Source organism: Rhinoderma darwinii, chromosome 1, assembly GCF_050947455.1.
Source record: "Rhinoderma darwinii isolate aRhiDar2 chromosome 1, aRhiDar2.hap1, whole genome shotgun sequence".
NCBI lineage: Eukaryota > Metazoa > Chordata > Amphibia > Anura > Rhinodermatidae > Rhinoderma > Rhinoderma darwinii.
This window is the reverse complement of record NC_134687.1, coordinates 607,478,625-607,497,367: the sequence shown is the minus strand read 5'-3', so window position 1 is coordinate 607,497,367 and position 18,743 is coordinate 607,478,625. Positions and strand designations below refer to the sequence as shown.

The window sequence follows — 18,743 nt, the reverse complement described above, 5'->3', positions numbered from 1 at the left end:
GGTCTAAGCCTCTTGCCAAGGAACGAGGCTGTGGAACCAATGCTAAACATTTAAAACCTCTCTATTTAAAGAAAACTTATGGCAAATTCTTTACTGACAGTTGTATCTACCATCACTATAAACTATTGTAACCCCCACTTTTTTCCTTCACTATCACAACTCCCCTTTATCTTCAATAAAGAAAAATCTTAAAATAAAGATTTTGTCTCTATTTAGATTTCCCTGTGCCTACTGAGTGATGTGACCACAATGTAGCCTGCATCACAAGACTAAATAACCTCTACATATTAATACTGGTTGTAGCAGGGCCGATTCTAGCTTTTTTGCTTCCTGAGCCGAAAATTTAAATGACGCCTCCACCATAAAAATCATAAGTAGGATATCCTATTAGCCAACTGCTGTTTGATCGCTCAGACTTGTAAATCTAAATCAAAATTGATACTGGTTAAGGCCCCATGCACAGGACCATAGATTTCGTCCGTAATTATGGACCATAATGACGGTAATTACGGACCCATTCATTTATATGGCTGACGAACACCTTCCCGTATATTTACGGGAAGGTGTCTGTGCCGTAGAAAGCCTCCGCAAAACAAAGGACATGTCCTATTTTTTCCTTTTTGCAGACTGTACTCCCATACTTTATATGGCAGCACGGCCCGCAAATGCGGGTGGCTGTCCACGGCCGTAAGCGGATGGCCGTGCCCGTAATCACTGACCGTGTGCATAGGGCCTGAGGCTGAATAAATTATTCTGCCATCAGGAAATTATATAAAATAAAAAAAAATCAAACAATACTCACTTTTTAACTCCCCCGCTGCTTCAGCACCAATGGTCCCCACCACTCCTGCAGCGATTATCTCACGGGACCCGCGGCTTGGGCCCATGTGCCGGTGGCGCCGCTAGCAGTGCTGTATATATGTCAGAGCTTGGTTCTAATGCTGTATTTATGTAATGAGCTTGGTTCTGGTGCTGTATATATGTACTGAGCTTTGTTCTGGTGCTGTATATATATATATATATATATATATATATGTCAGGGCTTGGTTCTAGTGCTGTATTTATGTAATGAGCTTGGTTCTGGTGCTGTATATATATATATATATATATATATATATATATATATATGTCAGGGCTTTGTTCTAGTGCTGTATTTATGTACTGAGCTTGGTTCTAGTGCTGTATTTATGTACTGAGCTTTGTCGTGGTACTGTAAATATGTACTGAGCTTGGTTCTAGGGTGCCGTATATGTCAGAGCTTGGTTCTGGATCTGTAATTATATAGGATATATTTATAATAACAAAATTGCAGATAGATAGAATTGTTCTCAATTCATTGTATATTTAATGGGAATCTGTCAAGTAGTTTTAACCCCTTTAACCGCCACCATGTGGTAATACATGACCTGACAATATTCCCTTGTATGTTTTTTTCAAATGCAGCAAAATCTTTAAAATCCACTTTTAAAATGGCACACACTATATGCTAATTACTCATTAGAGGGTCATGGGGCGGTGCCGCTATCCTGAAGAGTCACATAGTCCTGCCTCCAAACCCACCTTTCCATGTTTGAGTGACATCTCCCTGTGTAACGTCCGTGGTCCTGGGAGCCAGAGGAGAATCTCAATGCTCCTACCCTCATTAAGAAGTTTGTCTCTCGTTCTGGTCCAAAGAGGAGGGGGTGTAAGAGGGGGGTTTCTGTAACGTCTGTGGTCGCTGACCACAAACTCCTTCCATCCAGTCGATGCCCTTCTCTCAAGAGATGTCTTCACAGATGGCTGTCCTGCTCCACAGTGACCACCAGGGTGCACTCACGAGCTCAGTCCAGACTTAAGAAGCCAGAGGGCACGCATGTTGAAGATTGAGCTAATTGCTCCCAGAGCACCCTGGGCTATAAGAAGGTCCCAGCCCCATCCTCCCACGCCTGAGCGTTGTTGTCATATTCCAAGTCTGTCTTGCAAATGGTCCCCTAGTGTTTCCTGCTCCCAGTGTTCCCTGTTCCTGTATCCTGTATCCTGTTCTAGTGCCATGCTGAGCTGTAGCCGTGCTGTATACCACGCCTGTCCTGCTTCTCTACGCCTGACGTCTACCTGCTGCCTAGCTCCTGCCAAGCCTGCCTTGCTACTGTCCAAGCTGCCACAGGTACCCTATATGAACTATAGACTCTGACCTGCGCCCTGGGCCAGCTGCCATACCGCCAAGGCGGTACCGCCCAGTGGGTCCACGAACCCTACATGACATCCTGGCTGATACAACTTTCTCGGATGCGCCATTGCCTTCTGGCACTATACACAACTGGGGGGGGGCTGTGTGGCACTATACACAAAGGGGGACTGTGTGCCACTATACACAAGGGGGAGCTGTGTGGCACTATACACAAGGCAGGCTGCGTGGCACTATACACAAAGGGGAGCTGTGTGTCACTATACACAAGGGGGAGCTGTGTGGCACTATATACAAGGGGGAGTTGTGTGGCACTATACACATGGGGGAACTGTATGGCACTATTTAAAAGGGGGAGGGCTGTGGCTCTATCTACAGGGGGCTGAGTGTGGCGCAATCTACAGGGGGCTGTGTGTGGCACTATCTACTAAGGGGGGCTGTGTGTGGCACTAACTATTAAGGGGGGCTGTGTGTGGCACTATCTACTAAGGGGGGGCTGTGTGGCACTATATACAAGGGAGGGGGGCTGTGTGGCACTATATACAATGGGAGCTGTATAGCGCTATATACAGTGGGGGCGAACAGTCGCTATATACAGTTCGGATGCGAACAGTCACAGTGTCCCCAGATACTGACAGTCACAGTGCCCACAGATACTGACAGTCACAGTGCCCACAGATACTGACAGTCACAGTGCCCCCAGATACTAACAGTCACAGTGCCCCCAGATACTGACAGTCACAGTGCCCACAGATACTGACAGTCACAGTGCCCCCACATACTGACAGTCACAGTGCCCCCACATACTGACAGTCACAGTGCCCCCACATACTGACAGTCACAGTGCCCCCAGATACTGACAGGCACAGTGCCTCCACATACTGACAGTCACAGTGTCCTCGGATACTGACAGTCACAGTGTCCTCGGATACTGACAGTCACAGTGTCCTCAGATACTGACAGTCACAGTGTCCACAGATAATGACACTCACAGTGCCCCCAGATAATGACAGTCACAGTTCCCCCACAAACTGACAGTCACAGTGCCCTCAGATATAGTTACAGCCACAGTGCCCCCAGATATAGTAACAGTCACAGTGCCCAAAGATATTAAAATTCATAGTGTCCCAAGATATACTAACATTCACAATGCCTCAGATACTGACAGTGACATTGCCCCCAGATGCTGACAGTCACAGTGCCCCCACATACTGACAGTCACAGTGCCCCCACATACTGACAGTCACAGTGCCCCCAGATACTGACAGTCACTGTGATACCAGATACTGTCAGGCACAGTGCCCCCAAATACTGACAGTCACATTGTCCTCGGATACTGACAGTCACAGTGTCCTCGGATACTGACAGTCACAGTGTCCCCAGGTAATGACAGTCACAGTGCCCCCAGATACCAACAGTCACGGTGCCCCCACATACTTATTGTCACAGTGCCCCCACATACTGATAGTCACAGTGCCCCCAGAAACGGACAGTCACAGTACCCCCAGATACTGACAGTTACAGTACCCCCAGATACTGACAGTTACAGTGTCCCCACATACCAACAGTCACAGTGCCCCCAGATACTGACAGTCACAGTGACCCCAGATACTGTCAGGCACAGTGCCCCAGATACTGACAGTCACAGTGACCCCAGATACTGTCAGGCACAGTGCCCCCACATACTGAGAGACACAGTGTCCTTGGATACTGATAGTCACATTGTCCTCGGATGCGAACAGTCACAGTGTTCCCAGATACTGACAGTCACAGTGCCCACAGATACTGACAGTCACAGTGCCCACAGATACTGACAGTCACAGTGCCCCCAGATACTAACAGTCACAGTGCCCCCAGATACTGACAGTCACAGTGCCCACAGATACTGACAGTCACAGTGCCCACAGATACTGACAGTCACAGTGCCCCCAGATACTGACAGTCACAGTGCCCCCAGATACTGACAGTCACAGTGCCACCAGATACTGACAGTCACAGTGCCCCCAGATACTGACAGTCACAGTGCCCCAGATACTGACAGTCACAGTGCCCCCAGATACTGACAGTCACAGTGCCCCCAGATAAAGTGTCACAGCCACAGTGCCCTCCAATATAGTGACAGCCCCCTCAGCATCATTCGCCTCCATGATGAGTCCTGTCTGAGTAGCAGGAAGCATTACTAGCAAAGAAGAGACTCTCTGCTGGTGATGCTGCCCCCTGCGACATATCTTCTAAATAACTAGCACAGCATATGTAAGCACATTAATAAGATAAGATAAAAACCCACAGCGTTGCAAAAAAGGCTGCCCAATATGTCAGGAATCTGCCTACCTGGTAACCTTGCATAGTGCCCCTCTTAGTTATGGTGAGCTCTTTTTCTCTCCCACCCTCTTACAGCCACCCATTCATCCACTGCTTCGGCTTTTAACCACTACCCTTACACCTTTTCGTTGGGAAATCCTCATGACAGAAACCTCTGATGGACACTGCTTGATGCAGTGAAAAAAAAGAGCCTTATTTTCCTTTCTCCAAGGCAGCTGGAAGAAACTGCCGTTAAAAGGATTCATCATGGAATCTAACTTCTAATATAAAACATGGGGGCTGGACTTATGCATAGAGACAATGGGCCTCATTTATCAAGACAGTCTAACAGGAAAACTGACGTTGATGCCCATAGCAATCAATCAGAGCCTAGTTTTCATTTTTTAAACTGCTCTGGTAAAATGAAAGCGGAGTTCTGATTGGTTGCTGTGGGATAAAAGACCAGTTTTATCTATTAGACGGTTATGGTAAATGAGGCCCAATAAGTGTCAGTGTTGACCACATCAACCAATCAGATAACTGCTTTGAAGTTTAAATCTGCCCTGGAAAAATGGAAGCTGCAATTTGATTGGTTACCATACACTATTTGAATTATAGTAGGGTTGGGCCATCGTTTTGACAGAAAAATTAGCGATGCATGCAGTCCTATTTTTTCCATCAAATATGACAGTATCTGCAACGGAGCAGATGTGAACGGAGCCTAATGGGGAATTAAAAGATGGTTTATTTGTGATTGTGTTCTTCCTACTAAGGGCCTGTTCATATCTGTGTTAGGAGCCTCCGTCACAGATCTGGCCGAAAATACCAAAAACAATAGTGCAGCATGCTGCACTATTGTTTTGGATAAAACCACGTACACCCTGACAGAATACTGATGGAACCCTTTAAAGTCAAAGGGTTCCATCAGGCGCCAATGGTGTCCGTCATACAATGGAATGGGCGCTTCCAGGATTTTCGTTGTTCTGCTCCCCTGACGGAGCAGATAAATGAAAATACTAACACAGGTATGAACAGGCCCGAACTATTAGTATCCGATAATACCTAGTGAGGAGAGGCTCAGACAGACACTGACTGTAAGGTAATATTTACATGAGAATTTTTATTCTGGTTTTATCAAGCTACGCCAATCCCACAGTGACCAAGTTCTGATTGTTGATTGTTCTGATGTTCCTACGGCTGGGTGAACCCTGGGAAAGTGAGAGCAGATAAGAAGTAGTCTGGCTGTGCATGCACTGCCTTATTAAGAAAATAACTGCACTTGCTCCTGGTGTTAATACTGGCTGGGCAAGTGATTTAGTGGCCTGGTGGCAACTGTAATTGAACTGTATGGATAAGGTCATACATTGCCAAAGACCACATAATAAACTGCATGATGGAATACAAAAATATTCCAAAAAAAGCTCTCCTACAGAAGTAAGAAAACTGTCTCTCTAGTGCCACCTATAGGTGACTATCCTGTAAATCAATGTCCAAAACTCTATAGAGCTCTAAAACTCAGGTTAAAAGCCAAAACAGAAACAAGTTTCTTCCTTCTGGAGGAGAACTAGTTGATATACTTTACCCAGGGAGCTTCCTACCAGCTGGATCTCCGCAAGGAGAATCAGTATCTTCTAAGGGATATAAAAATTGTACACAGTTTTCTACATTATTTGTTTTTTTATGTACAACATGTGGCTTCACCCTTTTGGAAGTAGGGTTGCCACCAGGTCAGTGAACTAGCGGCTCAGCCGGTATAAACACTGGGTGGCCAGTACTGGTAAAAATATATTACTAGCAATAGTAAGTGCTTTTAATTTTGCATAATAAGTGCATGCGCAGTAAGATTACTTTATGTTAGCGACAAGCCGCCGGTGGTGTTCAACACCACAAATTCAGACAATCTCTGTCACATGGGTGAAGCACGCATGAATACTGACAGTAAACAAACGGCACAAGTAACTCACCAGTGAATAAGTATAACCGAATACTGAAGGTAATAGAAGGTGGAGACGATGCATAAATGGAGTGGATGGCGGATGAATAGCATGTAAGCAGTTAAAAGATGAATAGACAGTGGACAAGAATTAACAGCACTCACTGATCCTGTCTTAATGCTATCCCACAGCAGGGTAAGACAACAGCTTGGCAGCAGATCAAACGCAAAGGAAAAGCAAACAAACCAGAGGCACTACTTATCGTAGGATATCCAAAAAAAACCTATACAAAAACTAGATCTCTCAGAGGACCAACATGTGTCACAGTACAAACAAACACATACACAAAAACAAAGTCACCAACTAGAATCTGGAAAGTGTTTAGAACATGCCAGAAACAGTATAACCAGGACTTGATTAATCCGGGTCTGAAGTATATATAAGTACAAGAAAAGTACTCTGCCCTAAATAACCAGGCAAAGCCAACATGACCAAATCCAGACTCAGACCAAAGACATTGCCTAGCAATGCTCAAATAGAAAGATAACAGAAATCATTGATTAGCAGCAGTCCAGCTGCTAATCTTAAAAGTTATTATTGAATTGTCCTCCTTTGCCAGGCCATCCAGCTCTAGGAAAGTCAGTAGCGTCAGGCTAGGAGAAGCGTGGAATTGGCGCCAGCGGGAGAGAGCCATAAATACTGACATTCTGCAGCCGGAGACACACACTGCCGACTTGCACAAACCTGAGAGTCAAAAGTGTAGGTCGGGGAGGAGGCTGACTGAGTTAAGGTGCCCATACACATTAGATGTATGCTGATTTAGGTGGGACTGGCCGATTATTTAATGTGTTTGAGAGTATCTCGACTCTCCCCCCTATGGCAGATGTCGGGGAAAAGATGGATCGGGCATGTTGAATTTCATCATGCCCAATTCTTCGCTCTCATGGGGGATAAACCGGCACCAGAGGTGTCTGGCAGCAGCTTATTCCCCTCTCCTCATTAAGAACACATGTACGAATGGCCAAGCGTATATGTTTGTGGTGGAGGGTTTGGGAAGAATAGTTGACGGTCAAACAAGCGTTCAGCCGTCAACTATCTAAGGTGTATGGCCACCTTTACAGCAGTCATGGCTAAGTGATCACATTCAGTATGATGCCACAACCCCATGACCATACCCACTGTTTACCGATGTCAGGGTGGCTTTTTTTACGCAATGTGCTGGCCGGTAATTTTTAGGTGCAAAAGGTGCCAACCAATTGGAAGCAATTAATCAAGACTTTGTTACCTTCAGATGTACATTAAATCTGTCCCTGTTGCGCACAGCAAGCGGCAGGATGGGCCCAGGTGTGGTTATAAGGGCTTGTTTATGTCAGGAGGCCCCATACCTTATGTATCTATAGCAAGTCCTGGAGTTTTTAGCCCTTGGGGTTTCTTTAAATTAGTCCTCGACATGAGCACAGATAATGTCCCATTTCTCTGCGTGAATTTACACTATGGATCTTTGTGCCCAAACATTTTCTTAACACTCCATTGCAGACATTGTTATGTTGATTCAGACATGTCAATAAAGAGTCCATGTAGTAAGCGACAAATGAAGTTCTCATTATTCCTATGGGTAATCTCAGACTTAATCCCAGGTGTCATTGTTTCAGGTCTAATGACTAGAATACGCTGTTGTGGGACAATAGACCTGCACAGTACATTTGTGGAATTACCATGTTTACTCTGCCGCACAACAAGCTCATTAGAAAGTTACAATAAACCAAGTAGGAAATGCTTAGTCTCTTCACAATGGCAGAACTGTGTCAATGTGCTCCTGAATGAGGCTGAAAGAAAGGATTAGGCGTGTTTTAAATATCAATAGAAAGTACAAATTGCCCGGGATAAACATTTACATAGTCTGGAGCTATTGAGGGATTGTGCGGCCCAATAAAACATTTTGCTCAAGGATTCAGCTGTAGATTTTGGGAAAATTCCTGTCCTGTCCTGAACTTCTTGTTCTGCAACCAAAATACAGTAGCTTTAAATACTTGTGGCTGGCCATTTTTACAGATGTAGCCGATCCGAGTTGGTCCAATATAACAGAGCTGAGTTAAGGTGGATTTACGTGGGCAGATATGGCCCGTGTTAACCACTTTTAAAACGAGTGCCGATCAACAATACTGCTTGTCGATCGGCGCTCATCGCTCCCTTTAAATAAAGCTATAATCTTTTAGTATGGGGACAAAGTATCATTACTACGATCGCTCGTCCACGTACATCTCCATTATGTCGGCAGCACGTCTCCCTATTTACACAGGGAGACGATGAGTGCTGCCGACAACGATGATATTTTATATTGCATAAAAGATGCGATCAGCTGATGAACAAGCTTTTCCCTGTTCATCGGCTGATCTTTGCCCTGTTTACACAGGACAATATTCAGAAACGAGCGTTCGCATGAACGCTTGTTCACCGAATCCTGGGCCCGTGTAAAAGGGCTTTTAAGCTAGGTTCTTACGATATTCAGACATTACTATTGGTGGAAATGTTTGAAAAGTGTCGCTGAACGTTTGTCAGACAAAGGTACGCTGTTTGGCATATATATCTTGCAAATATAAGTCTATGGACACGTACTGTATATATCAGAAATTCCTAGTGTATACACTGAACAAAGAGCCTAAAAGCAGAGTGAACTTTGCCTTAGTCAGATTTGGTATGCCTGAGTTGTACGGATGTAGCAGAACTGAATTGGTCTGATGTTTCAAAGCTCAGTAAGGGCCTGTTCACACGTAGTGGAATAGCTGCAGAAAATTTCTGAAGCAATTCTGCAGAAAGTAGAAAACATTTCTTAATGTTGGGAGATGCTGACATCTCTTCTGAAAAACGCAGCAATTCTGTCCACTATCCGCAGCAGGAATTCACATGCTGCGGTATGAAAAATATGCGACGCAGGTCAATTTCTGGTTGGAAAAAACGCGGCAATTTCACAGTGTGTGGACGAGCCCCAATTCTGCTATGGTGGTATTATATGAGTACTGTGTGGTGGTATTATATGAGCACTGTATATTGGTATTATATGAGCACTGTATGGTGGTATTATATGAGCACTGTATGGTGGCATTATATGAGCGCTGTATGGTGGTATTATATGAGCACTGTATGGTGGCATTATATGAGCACTGTATGGTGGAATTATATGAGCACTGTATGGTGGTATTATATGAGCACTGTATGGTGGAATTATATGAGCACTGTATGGTGGAATTATATGAGCACTGTATGGTGGTATTATATATGAGCACTGTATGATGGTATTATATGAGCACTGTATGGTGGTATTATATATGAGCACTGTATGGTGGCATTATATGAGCACTGTATGATGGTATTATATGAGCGCTGTGTGGTGGTATTATATGAGAACCGTATGGTGGTATTATGTGAATACTGTATGGTGGTATTATATGAGCACTGTGTAGTGGTATTATATGAGGACTGTATGGTGGTATTATATGAACGCTGTATGTTGGTATTATATGAGCACTGTGTAGTGGTATTATATGAGCACTGTAAGGTGGTATTATATGAACACTGTATGTTGGTATTATATGAATACTGTGTAGTGGTATTATATGAGCAATGCAGGGTGGTATTTACTTAAGACTGTTGTTCAGTCCCTGTACAGTATATGATGTTTGCTGTGTATGATGTGGTGGCATTGTATATAATTATATGGCATTAACCACTCTGTATGGTGCTATTAATTAGACACTGTATGGTATGATTATTTGCACACCATATGGTGGAGGGGGTTGTCCACAGAATACAGAGCACCTTGCAGTACTATGGAAAACCATAATTTAGCTCTACTGTACAGACCTACTTGGCTCTGCTACACCTGTAGGTGGTAAAGGAGATGTTAAATGGCCACCCACTGCACTCACATGAACCACAAGTCACAACAATAATCATGTGGGTTTTGCTCTATAAACCTGAGCGCCTTTTGTTGTATAATTAGCTGGTGTGGGTTAAGTACCTAATTACATATAATAATATGGATGTTACTCGTATAATCCGGGTTCTGTGAGGGTAACGCAGCTGATGTTTGTTTAGGAGATTTTTGTGAGTTTTTTATTTTGTTTATTTTTTTTGTGCTACATGAAGCCCTAATGTTGGGGACTGGAGGAGGAAGTCTAATATTTTGACCCTACTTGTAGTCTATAAAGCTAATAAACTCAGCAATGTCAATTCAAATTTGGCTTTTTATTTAAAAATGTATTAAATGGAATAATAAAATAAAAAAAATTTAGTAATTACAAATGCAGAATTTTATCGATTAAAATGATCTGTCAAATTAGAACTTTACCTTTTTAAGTTATACAGTAAGGATACATTCACACGAACGTGGCCAACCTCGGATGTGAAAAACTATATACTACATGCATAAAAGGAGACATAACATATTTAGTAGAATTTAAGAAACAGCAAAGTAAATAATAGAAATGAAATATGTAATATAAAAAAATGAATTACACAATATAGAAATGTTAACTATATGATAAATGTTCAGCAACACATCTGAACTAAATAAAATAGAATATACCAATGCTAAAAACATCTATCATCTATCTATCTATCTATCTATCTGTCTATCTGTCTATCTGTCTGTCTGTCTGTCTGTCTGTCTGTCTATCTATCTATCTATCTATCTATCTATCTATCTATCATCTCATATTCATCTATCTAATATGCATCTATATATAGTAGCGTCCCTTGCCGTGGGCCGTCGGGTCCACTCAGCTCCTGATGCCTGCAGCCATGGATCCGCTGTGTCCCGTAGGGTGCGCGCGCACGCTCGTGCCCACTCTTAAAGGGCCAGCGCGCGCACATGAAGAAAATTATCATCATCAACACACATGCTTTCCTGGACTATATGAAGGCCCCAGCCCTTCTGATCCTTGCCTGAGCGTTGTTAGTTTATCCCAAGTCTGTCTTGCAAATGTTCCCTTAGTGTTTCCCGTTCCAGTTGTTACCCATGCCCTGTTACCTGTTCCTGTATCCTGTGCTGGGTTCTTGTTCCTGTGCCTACTAATTTGAGTTGTGTCTACTGCACCTTTGTCATCCGCCAAGGCCTGTGTCATCTGCCACGTCCAGAGGGATTCGCCACGTCTGGCGCAACCTGCGGCATCTGCTCTCATCCGCCATGTCTGGCGTTACCTGCTGCACCCATCCCCATCCGTGCCAGAGCTGCGGCCACTGTCTGGACTTTTCAGGTACCCTTGTGCAGGACTTTGCATTGCTGGGGTTTCCTGTTGTTTGGCCAGCTGCCTTCCTGCTACGGCGGTGCGGCCTAGTGGGTCCACATGCCCACAAACCGTGACATATATTATCTATCTATCTATCTATCTATCTATCTATCTATCTATCTATCTATCTATCTATCTGTCTGTCTGTCTGTCTATCTATATCCCATATCTCCTTTTTTTTTATGTTTTATTTTACTTTTGATGTAATTTATTTATTTATTTATAGTGCCAGTAATACCTTTCAATTTAATTATTTTAGTAACTTAATATATTACCTAAAAGAACAATGCATGAAAACGTTTTTGAATCCAGATTGAATCCAGATTTAAAAGCCAAAGCACCATTGCAAAGGAAAATATCGAATGAATACAAGTTTCCCTAGCATTGGTAATCTTAAATTATATAAATAAGAAGTGGCTCTTCAAGTTGGAGTGGTGTTAAGAGAATTTGTATTGCTAGAGAATGTGACACGCACAGAAAGGTAACCACATGAATATTGGCTATGCTTCATGTAAATAAACATCAGAAAAAAACCTCTAAACAAATAAATAAAACAAACAAAATAAAAAGAAAAATACCCCCAAAAATCTCAAAGTAAAAAAAAATTTTTTTTTTTCAGACATAATTTTTGGATCTTTATGGCTAAACCCTCATTAACTCCACTCATGCTGTCTCACTCTACTTGCCAGGTCTTAAGTAGCGTTTTTTTTTTCTTAAAAAGGAACCAATTAGCACCTCATCAGCTCCAATTAGAGCAGACAAAAACAGTGTAAAGATAACTCAATGAGAGGGGGCAGTACAACATCATGTAATCACTTAAGACAGTATTCAGGCTTCATTGTCAGGGCTGTCCAGCTCCTATTCACCTTCAAGATTGTTTTTCTGGGAAGACAGGCCTCCCATGTGTCTCAAAGACCTCATTCATGGTCTACCTGTTTACAACTCATAAAACAGAAGAACCTAAACAATTCTATATTGTATGCCTTCAACTGAGGTCTCCATAATGGTATGTTTTCATTGACCAGGCAGGATAAGTTGATGGTCGCCTTTATGCTCATTAAGTGCTTGGGTCGTACAGTCTTCTAATTACACGGGAGGGATACAATGTATTTTTTTTTCGTTCTCAATGAAAGTTTTTTGGAGCAGTTAATTTGGTGCCTGTACAAAATGCCCGAAAACATTAATTAGTGTGGAAGGAACCCTAATTTCCTCATCAGCTTTCCTCTCCATTTAACCCGCCCCCCCTGTTTCCACACAAGCTTGGATGGGTCTTCATAATGAAATTACCTCATTAATGTCTTTTATACTTGCACAGTTACTCAATCTAGCATTTAGTTTTAATTTAACGCTGTCAAAAGCGAAATTTGCATTCACGGCCCCCAGATTAGGAATTTTAGGGGGTGGACAGGTTTAAATTATTAAGATGGCAAGTAGCGAGTTATAATTGAGTACAAGAAGAAGCACTTCTGCGAATATTAAATGCGCCCAAAGCCCAGTCTGTCTGGTCTACGGACTATTAACTGCGTCCACTGGGTTGGATTGGAGGTCTTAAAATGATAGGGAAGACCGTATTTAAAATATTTAGATTCTAGGTTGAGGTTTTTTTTTGAGTTTCTTTAAGTTTTTATTTGCAAAATGATATTGTAAAATAGAAAAAACAATGAATAATTATATATTTGAGGTGATATTAATAATTATAAAAATAATAATAATCATCATCATCATCATTTTCATCTTAATAAAAATACTACAACTACTACTACTAAAAGTAATAATACCAATAATAATAATAATAATAATAATAATAATAATAATAATAATAATAATAATAATAATAATAATGGCAATAATTATAACAACAATAATAATAATAACTTTAACAATATTAATAATAAGAATAATAGTAATAATAATACTAGCTGCAGCAATAATAATTTTAATATTCATAATAATGATCCTAATAAAAATCTAAAACATAAGAATCATCTGATACTACTATTACTACTACTACTACTACTAATAATAATAATAATAATAATAATAATAATAGTAATGGCAATAATAATATTAATCATAATATAGCAGCAATAATAATAATAATAATAATAATAATAATTATTACTATAATAATAATAAACTTTAGGATCATGATAAAACAATAATAGTAATAATAAGAATAACACTCATAATGACAATAATAATAGTAGCAGCAGCAATAATAATAATAATAATAAATATAATATTAATAATAATGATCCTAATAAAAATCGAACCATAATAATAATAATAATAATAATAATAATAATAATAATTATAATAATAATAATCATCTGATACTACTATTACTACTACTACTAATAGTAATAATAATAGTAATGGCAATAATAATAACAACAATATTAATGATCGATCATAATATAGCAGCAGCAATAGTAGTAATAATAATAATAAAATTAAGGATCACGATAAAAAATAATAATGATAATAATAATAATATTACATATGTAATATAATTTGTAGTTGTAATAAATTATAAATTTTAATAAATTATGACAAAATGTATAATAAGTTAGTGAAAATAATAAATTAACTAATAAATAAAAGTATTACAAGCAATGGCAGAGATTTTTAAAGGGGTACACCATTTATTTAGTGTGATCTTGATCACTATAAAAACCATAAAAATGTATAAATTATTTGACCTCCTCCTACAATAACTTAAATAAAGAAATAGAAAAGAAGGTGCAAGTCTTTATGTATTGTATATGTAACTTTTGTTTCTGAAAAATGTAATTTTAATGCAAGTGGAATGGACTGTGAAGATATTTTTTATTTGTTCTATTCTCATTGTTCTATTATATACTCAATAATTAATAAATAATTAAATGCAATATGCAACCATTTGAGAGAAATTTCTAATTATTGTTTTTATCAATTATTTATAAAGCCTCCTTTCCTTCATTTAACGGCACAATATGTAGAGAAAATCTATCAGTAACTTTATTACATACTTCTTCAATATATAGAACATGTCGGACATAAAGCCCAACAGACCTGGAAGTCAGTAACTTGAAGAGACAGATTTGTTTGTTTTATTCCTTTCTTTGGAGATAAAATCCTCCATTGGAATAAGGAAGAAGACCATGAATCTGCCTTTGTCAGGGTGACAGAAAGGAGGTCAGGAGACACAGCACCCAGTACAATGCGGAGCGACCTGCGGTGCGGTGGGGGTCATCCTCGGCTCACCGAAACCCAGTCGCTACATTGTGTGAGACAAATATTAGTCTAAACTCTGATAATCTTATGTGAAATTCTTTAGCTGCTGCTTGTAATCTCGCTTCACAGCTTTAACAGTTGTCAGTGTCAGGGAATCAACAGGCTAATTGACTGCAAAATCTCCAAGGGATATTCCATAGAATAAAATATTACAGTTCAGGGAATTCAAATGCCTGTGGCACGCAGGCAGTAGACTGTTATAACAACATGTTCATGGTCTTTTACATTTCCCACGACCGCCATGCTTTATGGTCACATTTAAAGGGATTTCTGGTTTAGAAAATCCAATTGAAAATACGTTCTTAGCGAACACGCATTACATAGACAGTTCATTGATTTAAGTGAGAACTGTGTAATGCTTCATTTCACCTGTGGTGGCGCTGCAGGAGAACTGAACACCTTAAAATACAGCTGATCTCTGGTGGTCCCAACAATGGGACAACTTGTGATTAGCTTATTAGAGGAGCCTTATAACATGGAACAGGGAATTTAACAGGGAATTTCAAATTACATGCTACTAAAAAGACTTCTATAGGGTCTTGAAGCTGAGGGACTTGTGGCTCCTTTCTACCACCTTGTAGAAAATGTGGTCCAGACATAACAAGGTCCATGAGGAGCAATTGTGAGCCCCACCATCTAGAGATTATTCTGAAATGATTGCTGCTCCTCAGGTTTTTTGGTTGAATTGACTATTGTCTTGAGGACAGTCAGAATGGTCATCGTAAGACCCTGCAACACTGAATTCTTTACTAACTACCAAAAAAGAGAATAGTACCAAAAGTACTAACTACATGGTGTCAGGTACAGAAAGCACCAAGTGCCAAATACTAAATGTTCCTTAGGCTGTCAAGAACCAAATGTTAAACCTACTAGGGACCAAGATAATACCACTGACCCGCAGACACCTGACACTGAGTATACAGCTGAATTGTACCATTCTACATTGTACCATTGTCCACTAGGTACTGGACTATTGACAGTACCATTGACAAGCATGATCCAGATTAAGAATATCATAAAGTACCAGATGGTAAATTTTCTATTGGAAATTATGAACTGGATGCTAAATGATCTTTACCCTTAGAAAGGAGGACTACTATGTGGCAAAACTTTATTGGTGCTACTGTGGTATGAAATTGTATGGGCAGCATAGAAGAACACTACTGTGTTGGACCTACTATTTAGGGTAGAAGCGGCTAAACACTTGCAGTATGGGCTCTTTTTTGTGGAGCCTGAGATAGGTGATCTATTGCGGACCAGGGACAGACACATGTGGTACCGAGGAAGCGGCTTCAGTTTTTGCATGTCTCTTTCTTAGATACTCCAGCGCCCCCATAATGATTACAGCCAGAGGTGTATATTGAAGCACCTAGAACCCAGTGCATAATCTATAAAAAGGCCCCACCTATTGTGTTCCATTTATAACACTCGTGATTTTTCTGTGACAGAGGGTCCCTCTCAGGCACCGGGGCCTAGGTGCCACTGCTACCTTTGCACCCCCGATAGTTACCTCCATAATATCAGCCACAGTTACTTTTAGCACTTGCTCCACAGGTTTGCCTTCTTCATACATGACCGTGCTACAATTCCGCTTCGTGATAGATAGTGATGAGAGAATTTCCTGAAATTCGTTTAGAATCCAAGTGAGATACAGTCCTAGAAGACATCAGAGAGTTAAACAAGGCAATCGGGGCACCTGCAATTCCACAAATGTTTGTTTTAAAAAAAACGTACTCACCACCTCCGCTCGTCCCCCGTAGTAAAGCATCCCTGCCAGGAGGTGAGATGACGCAGTTCTACCATGTGACCACTGCAGGCAATCACAGGCTGCAGCGGTCACAAGGGACAGCTACGTCATGATAGAGTTTTGTCCCATTTGATCGCTGCAGCCAATCACAGATGTCCTATCTTACCACGGATCACGGACGGGACTCGGGTGGCAAACATGATTGTGTGCAAGAGCCCTAACTCTTTCTAGGCAAGAAAATGTATGAAACATCAACACTATCATGAAATAGTTATTCATACACGCTATGACAGTACACCATATGAGTGGGGGCCAAGAGACCGTACCACATAGGGCGCCATCCAAGGTAAGGCCGGCCATTCATACAACAGTATTGATATACAGTACAACAGAGTAAGGCCAGTTATTGTAGGTGTAAAGTTTCCATCTGTGCAGCTGTACACAATTTTCGATAGTGTAACTTCGTTTGCTCTCAATTTTCTTCATTTCTTTTTTCGTTCCTAAGCGTGATGTGGTTCGGGCACAATTCCACATGGCTCTTTATTTACTCACATTGTTCATAAGATAATTAACATAATTACTGCGTTCAATAGAAGATACACACTGAATAGCTCAAATATTTGGATTCAAGTATGTGTGTTAGCACTGATCAATTAAAGTCCTTATAATGAAGCCCTGTGGGAACTAAATGTGCATAAAGGCAGCCAAGGGCTATAGCTAAATAGGAACAAGACTATAGAAACTGCTGGAGTGGACGACGCTGGATAAGAAGCTATTATACAGAGAGCCTCTGAATCCCAAAACCACTGATCGCATGGAAGGAAATATCATTGTGGTCTATACACTGTATATTGCAGCATGATTGACAGGTCAGATGCAGATAGATAGATAGATAGATAGATAGATAGATAGATAGATAGATAGATAGATAGATAGATAGATAGATAGATAGATTGATGGACGGTTGGATAAATAAACACACTGGGGCAGTGGTGTACACAGATGCCAAGGGGCCTCATAGAAAATATAAAAATCCCCCCCCCCCCTGCATTATGATGCTAGGTTTTGCCATCCAGGACAAAAAGGCTTTCTCTTTTTTCCCCCTCCACGTCTGTTCCATGACCCTCGGGGCCAATACTTTACCCCCAATGTTTGGTAACAAAGAAATTGCTCTTGAGAAGGGAGTGCTGCACAGGTTCCTGCCATCCAATAGCGAATGTGAAAGGACCAACCAAGACTGCCCCCCCCCCCCTCTCTACAAGGGTCCCATAGCACCTGCTAATGTATGTGTACCCTTTAATATGATATAGATGATAGAAGATAGATAGATAGATAGATAGATAGATAGATAGATAGATAGATAGATAGATAGATAGATAGCGAGAGAGAGAGAGAGAGAGATAGATAGAGAGATAGATAGATAGATAGATAGATAGATAGATAGATAGATAGATAGATAGATAGATAGATAGATAGATAGATAGATAGATAGATAGATAGATATGAGATAGATAGATAGATAGATAGATAGATAGATAGATAGATAGATAGATAGATAGATAGATAAATGATAGATATGAGATATATAGATAGATAGATAGATAGATAGATAGATAGATAGATAGATAGATAGATAGATAGATAGATAGATAGATAGATATTAGATAGATGGATAGATAGATGATAGATAGATAGATAGATAGATAGATAGATAGATAGATAGATAGATAGATAGATAGATAGATAGATGATAGATAGATAGATAGATAGATAGATAGATAGATAGATAGATAGATAGATAAATGATAGATATGAGATATATAGATAGATAGATAGATAGATAGATAGATAGATAGATAGATAGATAGATAGATAAGAAATAGATAGATAAATAGATAGATAGATAGATAGATAGATAGATAGATAGATAGATAGATAGAAACCATACAGAATTTATTATTTTAATTGCCCATGTGTAAAGTCAAGTGACATTTGGGCTCGACCATGGTACTTCCATGGTGGAACGGAAACGT

At 40.5% G+C, this 18,743-nt stretch overlaps 1 long non-coding RNA gene across 1 annotated transcript; it reads right to left on the bottom strand.

Annotated features, from left to right (window-relative positions):
• Nucleotides 1-7,870: 7,870 nt before the first annotated feature.
• Nucleotides 7,871-16,606, bottom strand: LOC142747346 (uncharacterized). Its single transcript, XR_012881714.1, has 3 exons — nt 16,474-16,606; nt 10,748-10,816; nt 7,871-8,399 (listed from the first exon to the last, which is right to left on the bottom strand). It is a non-coding gene; the product is annotated as an uncharacterized LOC142747346 (long non-coding RNA).
• Nucleotides 16,607-18,743: the final 2,137 nt, after the last annotated feature.